Source organism: Crinia signifera, chromosome 1 (genome assembly GCF_055691185.1).
Source record: "Crinia signifera chromosome 1, ASM5569118v1, whole genome shotgun sequence".
NCBI lineage: Eukaryota > Metazoa > Chordata > Amphibia > Anura > Myobatrachidae > Crinia > Crinia signifera.
In genome coordinates, this window is record NC_139217.1 from 332,713,581 (window position 1) to 332,727,320 (window position 13,740).

Sequence of the window (13,740 nt, forward strand, 5' to 3'; positions counted from 1 at the left end):
TTAGAATGAGAGCCAGCCATGTTTGCAACACCATTTTGTGGTTCTAGCACACCTTTATATACTATTTCTTTCAGTCGCGTACTTCAGCTCCACCCTGTGTTTTTTGCGGCAGCGTTCCGTACGGCAGCGTTCCGTACGGCAGCGTACGCCGTGCTGTTTGTGCGGAGCATAGGCCACGCCCATAGTAGCGGCAATTCGAATGTACAAAACCTGGCGTACCTTCAAAATCTAATTTAGGTGAAATCTGGTAATATTTTCTATAATGGCCACCTCCAACGTTATAAAATCATAAATGCTATCTGTGATTGTTCATTAGTACTGTGCTCTTGTTGTGAATGTACCAAAAATGTAAGTAACCCAATCCATTTGGAAATCCACCCCACAAGTCATGCAATATTCATCACTGATGTCATGCACAACACATGTGATAGGCCTATAAATAGTGGTTTGCTGCTAGATTCATTTGTCTCCAGATCTGTATTGTGGCCGGTTCTAAGGTAAGCTCTCCCATGGTCATTGTAGAGATGATATACATTAACAATGTAAGGGTAATAATGTATGCACCATTTGTTCACATATTACAGATTTTTTGTTCAGCAAAGGCTTGTTAGCATTAATGAATCATGTTACCTGGCCACCATTTAACACACAGGTGTTAAACCTGTGGGCCACCATATATTGGTGAACTACATGTCCCATCAATAGTTGAAATGTGTCCCATACTGTTACAGTTCACAATGGTGGTTATTCATGTTACAACATTCCCTTTCACACCATCAGAAGGCGCACACTTTGATGTCCCATGCATTTTCACCCAACATATTCTTTCAATTTGTCATACATGTGTCAGACTACATGATTTCATGATCAATTGTTCTTACATATAATACTTAATTAGTGTTTAGGTGTTAAATGTAATAGAGATATTTGTGTTTTAAAAGTTGTGTGGTGAGGTAATATTATTGTTACATCATTATGGATATTCGGGACTTCACTGGGCAGCCGTCTATTGTACGTATGGATTCATATAATTATACAAATTTTTTGGGATGAGCATTCTTTGTTCCATTTCATTTGATCTTTTCTTTGTAGGTTGCTGAAGCAATGATGGACTTTGTGGCTAATGGGCTAAGGGCACTTGCGGCTCAACCCACTCGTCGCCCAAGGAGGCCAGGACGTGCAAGAATCTTTCCTTCATGGGCTCACGACGGCAATTCCGCCTCACACTCAGCTGCTGGCGGTCTTGCATTTCTGCGCCTCAGGATCATTCCAACAAGTAGTAGCAGTACTTGCTGGAATATCCCAGCCGGCTTTCAGCAGAATCCTGAGGCGTGTGACGTCAGCCATGTTTAGGCGCAAGGGGCACTTCATGGCCATGTCTTTTGCCCAAGAGACCCTTCACAGAAGCCAGCAGGCATTCCCTCAAATTGTTGGCTTCCCTAATATGATAGGGGCTGTGGATGGCACCCATGTACCATTTGTGCTTCCATCACGAAGTAAGAAGATCTATAGGAACCGAAAATTGTTTCACTCACTCAACGTGATGGTGGTATGTGGCCCATCCATGGAAATTCTCGCCTTCAACTCGAAGTTTCCCGGAAGTGCCCATGACTCTCATGTTATCCGACAAACCAGGATTTGGCAGAGACTCCAAGAGCTTGAAGGCCGTGAAGCGTGGGTTCTGGGTGACTCCGGTTACCCATGTACGCCCTGGCTGCTTACGCCGTACAGCTCCCCAGCACCAGGCCCACAGGAGGCATTCAATAGGGCGCATTTTGCCACCAGGCAAGTGGTGGAGCGCTCAATTGGCCTGTTAAAGGGTCGATTTAGAGTGCTCCACCGGACTGGTGGTGACTTACAGTATGCGCCTGAAATGGTGTCGAGGATTGTGGGCTTGTGTGCATTCTTTCACAACATAGCTGTGCGGCGTGAGATACCCTTTGATGAGTGGGATGTTCCATCTGAGCCGCAAGATCCTCCCCTGCGCCCATCCCGCTCCCCGGAAAGCCGTCGGGGATACCAGCTGCGGGACTCTGTTGCCCAAAGATTCTTCAGGTACATTTTTGAATGTTGCACAGACCAACCCAATTTGTGATCAATTTCACCCATCAAGGTGGAAAATGATGTTAATTTTGTGTCCTCAAAATTAATAATTAGGCACCATGGCCTCTTAATGCCAATATCAATTGCACTACGTATTATGTTTGAGGTGTATTGGTTTTAGACCAATATTGCAGGTCACAGTTATACCTTGTTCATAGATTTTAAAATGTTTTTTATGTTTCCAATATTGTAGCTGAGGTTATCATCCATGTCTGGTGAGTAGATTGATTTTCATACTTTTTTCACTCATGTTTGGTATGTGTTGGTGATTATTTCATTTGTATATATATATATATATATATTTTTTTTTAATGGTTTAAATATTTTTGAAGTAGGAGCCAGGCAGGCAGGCAGCCAGCGTAGGTGTATAATGTGTCCAATATAATGGTGTAGTCAGGAGAACTGCACGTATGTGTATGTGTATTTTTTTATAAATGTACGCATACACATAAATGCATACATTAAGTAATGCGAAGTCCAGCTATGCGATGCCAAGCTATAGCACGCGTTGCTTGGCGGTGCGTTGCTTTAGCTGATTATTGTAGCGCATACACACTGTGCATGAAAAAATTAACAATAAAGTTAATACCAAATAACAATCTTGTTTGTGTTGGCCCATTGGGAAAATGGCGACCTCGCAACGTGCTGCGCCGTTCAGTGAGGCTGAACTAAGGGCCCTGGTCTCTGTAATGGAGACCAGGCTAGGGTGTGCAGGGCCCTTTATAACGAATGCCCAAAAGCGGCATGCCTATCGGGCAGCACGCAGACGGATCTTCGCACGCACACAGGTGCAGAGATCCGTCGCCCAATTGGAGCGTCACTGGTCGGATCTACGCCGCCGGCAGCCGGAGCTTTTGCAACGCCTAAGGCAGCAGATCGCAAGAGGTGAGTTTATATGCTAATATTACATATTTACCAGTGAATGTTTAAGATTCTTTATGTAAATGTGGGTAAATGGCTGTTAATGAATTGAAAAATCAATCACTATATATGTGTAACTTCCTGTTTGACATGCTGTAATGTGGGTATAATATGTCATTGTTTTTGGTGAATGATGAATGAAAAAACATGTGCCTTATTTAACACTCTGCATTTTGAATTTTTTAACAGCATGTAAACACGCAAGACAGGCCCATGAGGAGGCCCAGGAGGAGCAGGGCCAGGAGGAGCAGGCCCAGGAGGAGCAGGGCCAGGAGGAGCAGGGCCAGGAGGAGCAGGGCCAGGAGGAGCTGGCCGAGGAGGTGGTGGCCGAGGAGGAGCTGGCCGAGGAGATGGTGGCCGAGGAGGAGCTGGCCGAGGAGATGGTGGCCGAGGAGGTGGTGGGCGAGGAGGTCATCTTGTCGGAGGAGGAGGCCTGCGAGGTGGTGCAGCTGGAAGAAAGTGGTAGGTAAACATAAGGCATCATTAATAATTGTTGGTACTACTATTTGTTATGTACCACTGATGAATCTAGTGTGTTTTACTATATTATCAGCGGTGTAGCTAGGTGCCATGGTGCCCGGAGCAAGGGCATATTTCGCGCCCCCCCCCCCCCCCTCGGTAATGAATTGGGGGCGTGGCTAACATGTGTTGGCATGTTACGTTTGAAAAGAAAAAAATTAAAAAAATATAAATGGATAAAAGGGTCCATTCTTTACTGTAACGGAATCTGCTGCGTTATATAAGACGCTGTAACGGAATCTGCTGTGCTATATAAGATGCTGTAACGGAATCTGCTGCGCTATATAAGACGCTGTAACAGAATCTGCTGCGCTATATAAGACACTGTAATGGAATCTGCTGCGCTATATAAGACGCTGTAACGGAATCTGCTGTGCTATATAAGACGCTGTAATGGAATCTGCTGCGCTATATAAGACGCTGTAACGGAATCTGCTGCGCTATATAAGGCACTGTAACGGAATCTGCTGTGCTATATAAGACAATGTAACGGAATCGGCTGCGCTATATAAGACAATGTAATGCAATCTGCTGCGCTATATAAGATGCTGTAACTGAATCTGCTATGATCCGGCCCAGGGGGGGTTACATTGGGCACTGAGCAGGGCTTACAGCGGGCACTGAGCAGGGGTTACATCGGGTACTGAGCAGGGCTTACAGCGGGTACTGAGCAGGGCTTACAGCGAGCACTGAGCAGGGCTTACAGCGGGCACTGAGCAGATGTTACAGCGGGCACTGAGCAGGGGTTACACTGGGCACTGAGCAGGGCTTACAGGGGGCACTGAGCAGGGCTTACAGCGGACACTGAGCAGATGTTACAGCGGGCACTGAGCAGGGCTTACACGGGGCACTGAGCAGGGCTTACAGGGGGCACTGAGCAGGGCTTACAGGGGGCACTGAGCAGGGCTTACAGGGGGCACTGAGCAGGCTTTACAGGGGGCACTGAGCAGGGCTTACAGGGGGCACTGAGCAGGGGTTACAGTGGGCACTGAGCAGGTGTTACAGGAGGGGGGGGGGTGTTGTGCTGCTGGTGACACTCACCAGCTGGAGCTCCGTGCAGATCTCTCAGCGCTTTGTGCTGTTACAGCCCGGGACCCAGAAGCACATGAAAACTCCCCAGACGCTGCCTTCTCCCTCCTGATCAGTGCTGCAGCGTCCGTCTGAGCTTACTGAAGGGGTCTTTAGGCGACGGCGCCGCTGTTCTCCTCGGGAGCTTCCTCCAGCACTGTCGGTGGCGTGCGGAAGCTGCTGGAGGGCGCAGCGTGTATACATGGTGTGCCGCAGGCCGCCGTGTCATTCCGCGGGCGGACGGGCGTTGGGGGGGGGGCTGCAAACCGGGTGAGCTGAGCAGGGTAGGAGGCACGCGCCGGCGAACGCTTTGCGGAGGGGGGGCGGGCCAGCGGCGCCATTCGGCCAATCGGCGCCCGGAGCGTGAGCTCCAGTGGCTCCGCCCTCCCTACGCCTCTGTATATTATTAATTAATAAACAAAAGTGGGTTACAACAGACACACTTTGGGGTTATAGGGCCATGCTGCAAACGTGGAATCTGGAGGCTCACGTAGGTGATGAGTGTTTATTTATGGAGGGTCTTTCTATACAAGCACAAATAAAACATAAATGGAGTATGGCCAGGCCTGATTTATAATGGAGCCACAAGTGGGCAGTTCCCCTTGGCCCCCCTCTAGCCAGTGGGCCCGTGTTGTTGCCATGTATTTTTGAAAGCTATTATGTAGGATGGATTTACCTTAGAAATTGTTTGGTGCATGGAAGAGGATTAGTGCTGCACTTTCACCTATCTGGCAATGTAACAATGATTCATGAAGTAAGGGGTAGAGCAGTGTTTTTCAACCACTGTGCCGTGGCACACTAGTGTGCCTTGAGCTGTTCTCAAGTGTGCCCCCAGATCTAGAGATGCCCAAACCAGTTTACAGCCACCACCAGTTCAAATGTTATTTACTTGTCTCTTCTTTTCATGTAAAGGGCCAATGTATTTTATTTTGTTACCTGTGGGGACCAGTGTGATTGATTTTTATATGGGGGCCAATAGGTTTGTTATTTTTCCTGTAGGGGCCAATGTGTTTTGCCCTGTGGGGATCTCCTGGTGTGCCTTGGCAATTTTCAAAATCTTATTTAGTGAACCGCAAGGTAAAAAGGTTGAAAATCACTGGGGTAGAGGGAGTAGCCTAGCCTTTTAATGTGGTATCTATCTATCTATCTATCTATCTATCTATCTATCTATCTATCTACCTAACTATGATGCAGTTTAGCTATTAAGCAGTGACATGCAGGTTTATATGTATGGCAAAATGTGACAAGTTCTAGTGGATGTAGCTTTTTAGTACATTGGTGAGTGTTAAGGCAGGACAAGTGTGAGTGAGGCTCAAGTGTTGTTGTGATTTTGATACATACATTGGCAATTTTATCAGTCACATATTCTGTAGTGTAAGCCACTGTGTGTGTGTGTGGCACCATCATAGTTTTTTTTTTATTTGAAAGACTATTGCCTATGTAATTGTTTGTATGTATGATTTATCATGCTTTAGGTACTTAGGATTGACTGTACAAGGTCTACCTGAATAGCATAATTAATGTTGAACCCCCTTTAACATGCCCACAGATGATCAGCGGGAAGAAGGCGAGGGTGTGAGAGGGGCCCTCCTAAGGCTGCGCCAGCACCTGCTGATCCTGGCTGCAGATGTGCAGGACCTCTGCGACCTCCTGCTGTGAGTTTTTTTTTTTTTTTTTTTTTATGTAAATACATTTTTTGTTGAAAGTTAGAAGTGGTCTGTGTGTTATTGTATTATTTTACAGTATAAGTATAAATAGTGCTGTTTATTTATGTAAGGTGCAAAAGGTATATACAGTATATAGATGGGTTTATTGCATACAAGTGGTTGAAAGTGAAGGGTAATGTAAAGATGTACATAGTGTGTTGATGTGTATGTGTGTGTTTGCATGTGAAGAATAATTTATGATGTAATATGCATACATAACACATGGGCGTAAAGGGGAAAGAAAGTATGTTGTGAACTTAGCATGATGTAAGGGTTAATCTAAAGTGGTAGTAAAGTGTTTAATTATCAATTTGAGAACTAATAGATGACCATTAAAAAAAATCCCTTTTTAATGAGGTTGCCTAATTGCATAAGTGGGTCATGTTACAGATTTCGGTGTTCAGATAATAGTGGTGATTTTTGCGGAAATACACCGCATCCGTGCGTACGGGCACGTTCCCGTCCGTTCTGACGCGGTAAGACCGTGCAGACGCTGTAAGACCGTGCATACGCTGTAAGACCGTGCAGAATATGTGTGTGTCCACTGCACACGCAAAGGTTTGGATGTCGTCCATAAACACGCCCTCTTCTTAAAGAGTGAGTCCGTCCGAATGCGGAGGACCGGTGGGCGTTTCTTCGCACGATGTCCGCACAACGTGGCGTGCGGACCTCTCCGAAATAAATCGGAAATATACGCACCAACCAGAATGAGGGCCTATATGTTGTTACTTATACACTGGAATGACCTTGACTTTATTCATCCTCAAAGCTGAGTTCCAGTGTAATAAAGCATTTGTTATTGTTTTATTGATGTAATTTATTGTGGTGAACTGTTAAAGTCTGTTAACCCCTTCCCGACATTTGACGTATATATACGTCATGGCCGGGATGTACTTCCCGACACATGACGTATATATACGTCATGACTTTAAACTGTCCCCGCGTCTATAGACGCGGTGACAGTTTAAACATGTCTGCTGTCCCTGACAGCAGACATGTCCCTGCATGCCCAGGGGGGGCTGCGATGCCGCCCCCCCGTCGGCGATCGCTGTGATTGGCTGTTCAGTGTGAACAGCCATTCACAGCGTTTTCCTGTGTTACCGGCGAATCAGACGCTCGGTAACACAGGTGTCAATCACCGCCGGGCGTCAGGGGGCATGAGGGGGTCATCGGTGACGACGACACCTCACCCCACCTGCCCCCAAGGCTGTGATTGGCTCGTCGGACCGACGAGCCAATCACAGCCAAGGCGCGCCATTTAAACTAACGGTGACTGTGCTGCAGACGCCATTCCGGTCTGGAATTGCGTGCAGAGCGGTCACCGGACACTCTGTCCTGCTATACATACCTGAACCTTGCCTTATACTTACCTGATCACCGCTGATCACCGCTGGTAGCGTGCTGCCAGCAGCTGGATGCTTCCTGGATCTTGTGACTTCCTGTGTCCTGCTGCTGCAGTGTCATAGAGTCCAAGATAGTGATAGATAGTGAGAGATAGTGACAGAGAGTGACAGAGAGTGATAGAGAGTGATAGAGAGTGATAGAGAGTGAAATATTTTGTGTCTGCTGCACCCCCTTTTGTGCTGATCACTATATCAGCAACTTTTTGGGGGTGCAGAGGTTTTTTTTTTATATATATACCTGTCAGTTGCACCAAAGGTTGTGCTGCCTTTGCAACTGACTGCTGCCCCCCCTGCTGCCCCCCCTTTTTTGCTGATTAGTTTAAATTAATTAATCAGCAACTTTTTGGGGGTCCAGGGTTTTTTTTTTTATATATATATACCTGTCAGTTGCACCAAAGGTTGTGCTGCGTGTGCAACTGACTAATGCCCCCCCCCCCTGCTGCCCCCCCTTTTGTGCTGATTAGTTTAAATTAATTAATCAGCAACTTTTTGGGGGTCCAGGTTTTTTTTTTTATATATATACCCTGTCAGGTTGCACACAGTTGTGTGCCTGCTGCCCCTCACTGCTAATCAGTGTTCACTGATCACTGCATCACTGATCTGCAGTTTTTTTTTTTTGGAGAGTGTAGTGGGGTTTTGTTTTTACACCCACGTTGCTTTTGTGGGTGTCCTGTGGCCGCTGAGCGCTGATCAGTGACGTACAATCACTGAACAGCATTTTTGGCACAGGGTTGATTTAATTTTTTTTCTGCAGTTTTTTTAAATTTTTTTTATTTTTTTGGAGAGTGCTGTGGTATATTTTTTTTAATTGTTTTTACACCCACGTTGCTTTTGTGGGTGTCCTGTGGCCACTGATCAGTGACGTACATCACTGAACAACATTTTTGGCACAGGGTTGATATAATTTTTTTCTGCAGTTTTTTTTAATTGTTTTTTTTTTTGTTTTTACACCCACGTTGCTTTTGTGGGTGTCCTGTTGCCTTTGAGCGCTGTTCAGTGACGGTCATTACTGACCAACATCTGTGCTCAATTTTTGGCGCAGGACCTTTTTTTTTTTTTTTTAACCCCTTCAATTTTTATTTTTTTTAACCCCTTCAATTTTTTTTTTTTTATTGGGATCAAATTCCTGTGTAAAGTATTTTTTTTTTTCTGCACTACATACACACTACACACTACATTCTACCCGTGTTGAAATAAAGTTTGTACCCCCCCTACACTATACACGTGTTGAAACATTACACTTACAGAAACACAAAAATAAAAATGGCATCCCAAATGTCATCCCAAATGTCATCCCAGTCCTCCAGAAGAATGTATTCAGCGGAGGAGGCATATGCCATGCTTGCCTCTGACTCTGACACAGCCAGTGAGGCAAGCGGGGAATTTGAAGGATTCGTCTTAAGCTCCTCTTCCTCCTCTGGTGATGAGGGACCCCCTCAAAGACGCCCCCGTAGAGCAGCTGAGACACCCCCCCCCAAATGATTGATCCCGTATGGACCCCACCACCAGACAATTTTGAGCCCCAGGTTCCTGAGTTTTTGGCCATGCCAGGAATCCAATTTGATAGCAGAGGTCTCAGAGAAATTGACTTTTTCAAAAAAAAATTCTCTGATGATTTTATAAATTTAATGGTGGACCAAAGTAATTTATATGCCCAGCAGTTTATTGCTCAAAACCCCACGTCATCATTTGCTAGGTGGACCCCTGTAGATGCAGTAGAGATGATGACGTTTTGGGGTCTGGTGTTACATATGGGCATAGTAAAAAAGCCAGAAATTAGGCAATATTGGAGTACAGATGTTCTGTACAGCACCCCATTTTACCGTATGGCCATGACTCGGACTCGTTTTGAAGCAATCCTTAAATTTATACATTACACCGATAATGCACAGTGCCCACCCAGAGATGATCCCACCTTTGACCGGCTATTCAAAGTCAGGCCGGTCATTGATCATTTCAGTGCCAAATTTGCAGAGATGTACATCCCTGACAGATTTATTTGTATCGACGAGTCCCTTATACATTTTAAAGGAAGGGTTAAATTCCGCCAGTACCTTCCCAGTAAGAGGGCAAGGTATGGCATAAAAATGTATAAACTGTGTGAAAGCACCTCAGGGTACACCCACAGGTTTAGGGTTTATGAAGGGAAGGATTCAAGAATTGAACCGCCAGAATGCCCCCCCTCCCTCGTAGGTGTTAGTGGAAAAATTGTCTGGGATTTAGTGCACCCCTTCCTGGATAAAGGTTATCACCTCTATGTGGATAACTTTTACACTAGCATCCCCCTGTTTAAGGCCCTTGGTTCAAGAGGTACAGCAGCTTGCGGTACTGTGTGCAAGAACCAAAGAGGCCTCCCAAAAACGCACATTGCCCAAGTACTGAGAAGGGGTGAAAGCAGGGGAATATACACCGAAAATATGTTGTTGGTCAAATATAAGGACAAGAGGGATGTCCTTATACTGACAACAATTCATGGAGACAGTACCACCTCCGTCCCTGTACGAGGTACCAGTACCCACACCTCAAAACCTAATTGTATCCTAGATTACAATAGGTACATGGGCGGAGTGGATCTTTCAGATCAGGTACTGAAACCGTACAGTGCCCTGCGGAAAACAAAAATCTGGTACAAGAAGCTGGCCGTGTATATCATCCAGATGGCACTGTATAACGCTTACGTGCTATTCCGTTCTACCAGCCAGAGGGGGACATTTATGCACTTTCAAGAGGAAGTCATAAAGGGCCTAATATTTGGGAACCAGCAGGCAGAGGGCCCCAGTACTTCTAGTACTGGCCCCCGTATTGTACCAGGGCAGCATTTTCCAAACGAAATCCCCTCCACTGCAAGAAAGGGCAGGACACAAAAAAGGTGCAAAGTTTGCTATAAAAAGGGAATAAGAAAGGATACTAGGTACTTGTTTCCTAGAACGGCCACAATCGTGAGTGATCGTGGCTCTTAATTAAGGGACACGATCCTCACGATGTGGCCGATTTTTTACATTTTTTTCCCTTTGATTGACAGAAATCGGGTCAATCGGTCGGTCGCGACCAATTAAAATCGGCCGCGATGCGACCGACCGATTGACCCGATTTTTCCATAGACTTCAATGTTAAAAAATCTTTTAACATTGAAATCGGGAGGATCTTGTCGGTCTTGTGCCATTATAATGGCACAAGATGAGATGGACTTGATTAAGTCCATCTCACATAGGGAAAAATTTTAAAAAAGGTGAAATGGGCCAATATGACCCATTTCACATTTTTTATGTGCCCGCCATGACCCCACGATAGACGTCAACCCGAAGCGTGGCGAGCGCAGCGAGCCCGCGAGGGGCGGCGGTGCGCGTCCTCCGACCTTTTCATTCCCCTACTATCCACTAGGGCGTGGAGTGAGAATAGAATAGTGTGGCGAGCGCAGCGAGCCACCGAGCCCGAAGCGTGGCGAGCGCAGCGAGCCCCGCGAGGGGACGCGTATACCTGTGAAGTTAGACGCGTCCCCTCGCGGGGCTCGCTGCGCTCGCCACGCTTCGGGCTCGGTGGCTCGCTGCGCTCGCCACACTATTCTATTCTCACTCCACGCCCTAGTGGATAGTAGGGGAATGAAAAGGTCGGAGGACGCGCACCGCCGCCCCTCGCGGGCTCGCTGCGCTCGCCACGCTTCGGGTTGACGTCTATCGTGGGGTCTAGCCCACTTAGTAACATTTGTGGGGGCAATTGAAAATAATCAGGTGAAAAAAAAAAAAAATCGGGTGAAAAATCGGTCGATCGGATCGGTCGCATCGTATGCGACCAAATCGCATGCGATGCGATCGATCCGATTTTTTATCTTACGACCACAACGATCTAAATCGTTGTGGCCGTTCTAGGAAACAAGTACCGGATACTATTTTCCACTGTGAAACTTGCCCCAACAAACCCGGCCTATGTATAAAGGAGTGTTTTAAAATATACCACACATCTATGAATTATTAGGTTCATCATTTCACCAGAATCTGAGCTGCAAAATCCAAAAATCACTCCTTCCCTTCTGAGTCCTGCCATGCACCCAACTGGTATTTTTTGGTCACATATGAGGCATTGCCATACTCGGGAGAAATTGGGGCATAGATTTTCGGGTGCTTTTTCTCCTTCATACCTTATGAAAATGAAAAATTTTGAGTCAGAACTGCATTTTTGTGTAAAAAAATGTAATTTTTCATTTTCACTGCCCAGTTGTATCAAAATTGGTGAAACCCCTGGGGGTTTGAAATGTACACTATACCCCTAGATGAATTCCCTGAGGGGTGTAGTTTGCAAAATGGGGTCACTTGTGGGGGGGTTCCACTGTATTGGTGCTTCGGGGGTCTTGCTAATGCGACATAGCACCCACCAACATTCCACCAGAATCTGTGCTGCAAAATCCAAATATCACTCCTTCCCTTCTGAGTCCTGCCATTTTTTGGTCACACATGAGGCATTGCCGTACTCGGGAGAAATTGGGGCACAGATTTTGGGGTGCTTTGTCTCCTTCATTCCTTGTGAAAATGAAAAATTTTGAGCCAGAACTGCATTTTTGTGTAAAAAATGTAATTTTTCATTTGCACAGCCCAGTTGTATCAAAATTGGTGAAACCCCTGGGGGTTTGAAATGTACACTATAGCCCTAGATGAATTCCCTGAGGGGTGTAGTTTGCAAAATGGGGTCACTTGTGGGGGGTTCCACTGTATTGGTGCTTCGGGGGTCTTGCTAATGCGACATAGCACCCACCAACATTCCACCAGAATCTGAGCTGCAAAATCCAAAAATCACTCCTTCCCTTCTGAGTCCTGCCATGCACCCAAATGGTATTTTTTGGTCACATGTGAGGCATTGCCGTACTCGGGAGAAATTGGGGCACATATTTTGGGGTGCTTTGTCTCCTTCATTCCTTGGGAAAATGAAAAATTTTGAGCCAGAACTGCATTTTTGTGTAAAAAAATGTAATTTTTCATTTTCACTGCCCAGTTGTACCACAATTGGTGAAACCCCTGGGGGTTTGAAATGTACACTATACCCCTAGATGAATTCCCTGAGGGGTGTAGTTTGCAAAATGGGGTCACTTGTGGGGGGGTTCCACTGTATTGGTGCTTCGGGGGTCTTGCTAATGCGACATAGCACCCACCAACATTCCACCAGAATCTGAGCTGCAAAATCCAAAAATCACTCCTTCCCTTCTGAGTCCTGCCATGCACCCAAATGGTATTTTTTGGTCACATGTGAGGCATTGCCGTACTCGGGAGAAATTGGGGCACAGATTTTGGGGTGCTTTGTCTCCTTCATTCCTTGTGAAAATGAAAAATTTTGAGCCAGAACTGCATTTTTGTGTAAAAAATGTAATTTTTCATTTGCACAGCCCAGTTGTATCAAAATTGGTGAAACCCCTGGGGGTTTGAAATGTACACTATACCCCTAGATGAATTCCCTGAGGGGTGTAGTTTGCAAAATGGGATCACTTGTGGGGGGGTTCCTAACTTTTAGCATCTTATGGTGCCTAGAAACCTACATGGTGCCTAAAAAATAATCTCAGAAAAAGGAGGCTCCAAAATCAAGTAGGTGCTCCTTCTATTATGAAGCCTGTGGTTTGGTCAACGTGCACACTAGGGCCACATATAGGATATTTATGAAAACAAAAGAATTGGGGAATCAATTTTTAGTCACATTTCTCTAGTAAAATCTACTGTGTTCCTTAGAAAAATGTATTAAAATTGCAAATCTGCAAAAAAAAATGAAATTTTGAAATTTCACCTACACTTTGTTTTAATTCCTGTGAAACACCTAAAGGGTTAACAAACTTCCAAAATGCTGTTTTGAATACTGTGAGGGGTGCAGTTTTTGAAATGGCATCATTTATGAGGGTGTCTCACATACAAGTCCCTCAAAGTCACATCAGAACTGAACTGGTCCCTAAAAAAATCAGTGTTTGAAATTTTCTTGAAAATTTGAGAATTTGCTATTCATATTTTAAGCCTCCTAGTGTCCAAAAAAATTAAAAGGAGGTTGAA

General features: G+C 45.5%; 1 protein-coding gene and 1 long non-coding RNA gene across 3 annotated transcripts in view; one reads left to right on the top strand and one right to left on the bottom strand.

Moving 5' to 3' along the window:
* Window positions 1-13,740, top strand: part of PLA2G4C (phospholipase A2 group IVC) — a 107,070-nt gene that overhangs the window by 28,045 nt on the left and 65,285 nt on the right. The window lies entirely within an intron of this gene.
* LOC146005838 (uncharacterized) overlaps window positions 1-13,740 on the bottom strand; it is a 75,981-nt gene that overhangs the window by 11,114 nt on the left and 51,127 nt on the right. The gene's annotated exons all lie outside the window — the stretch shown is intronic.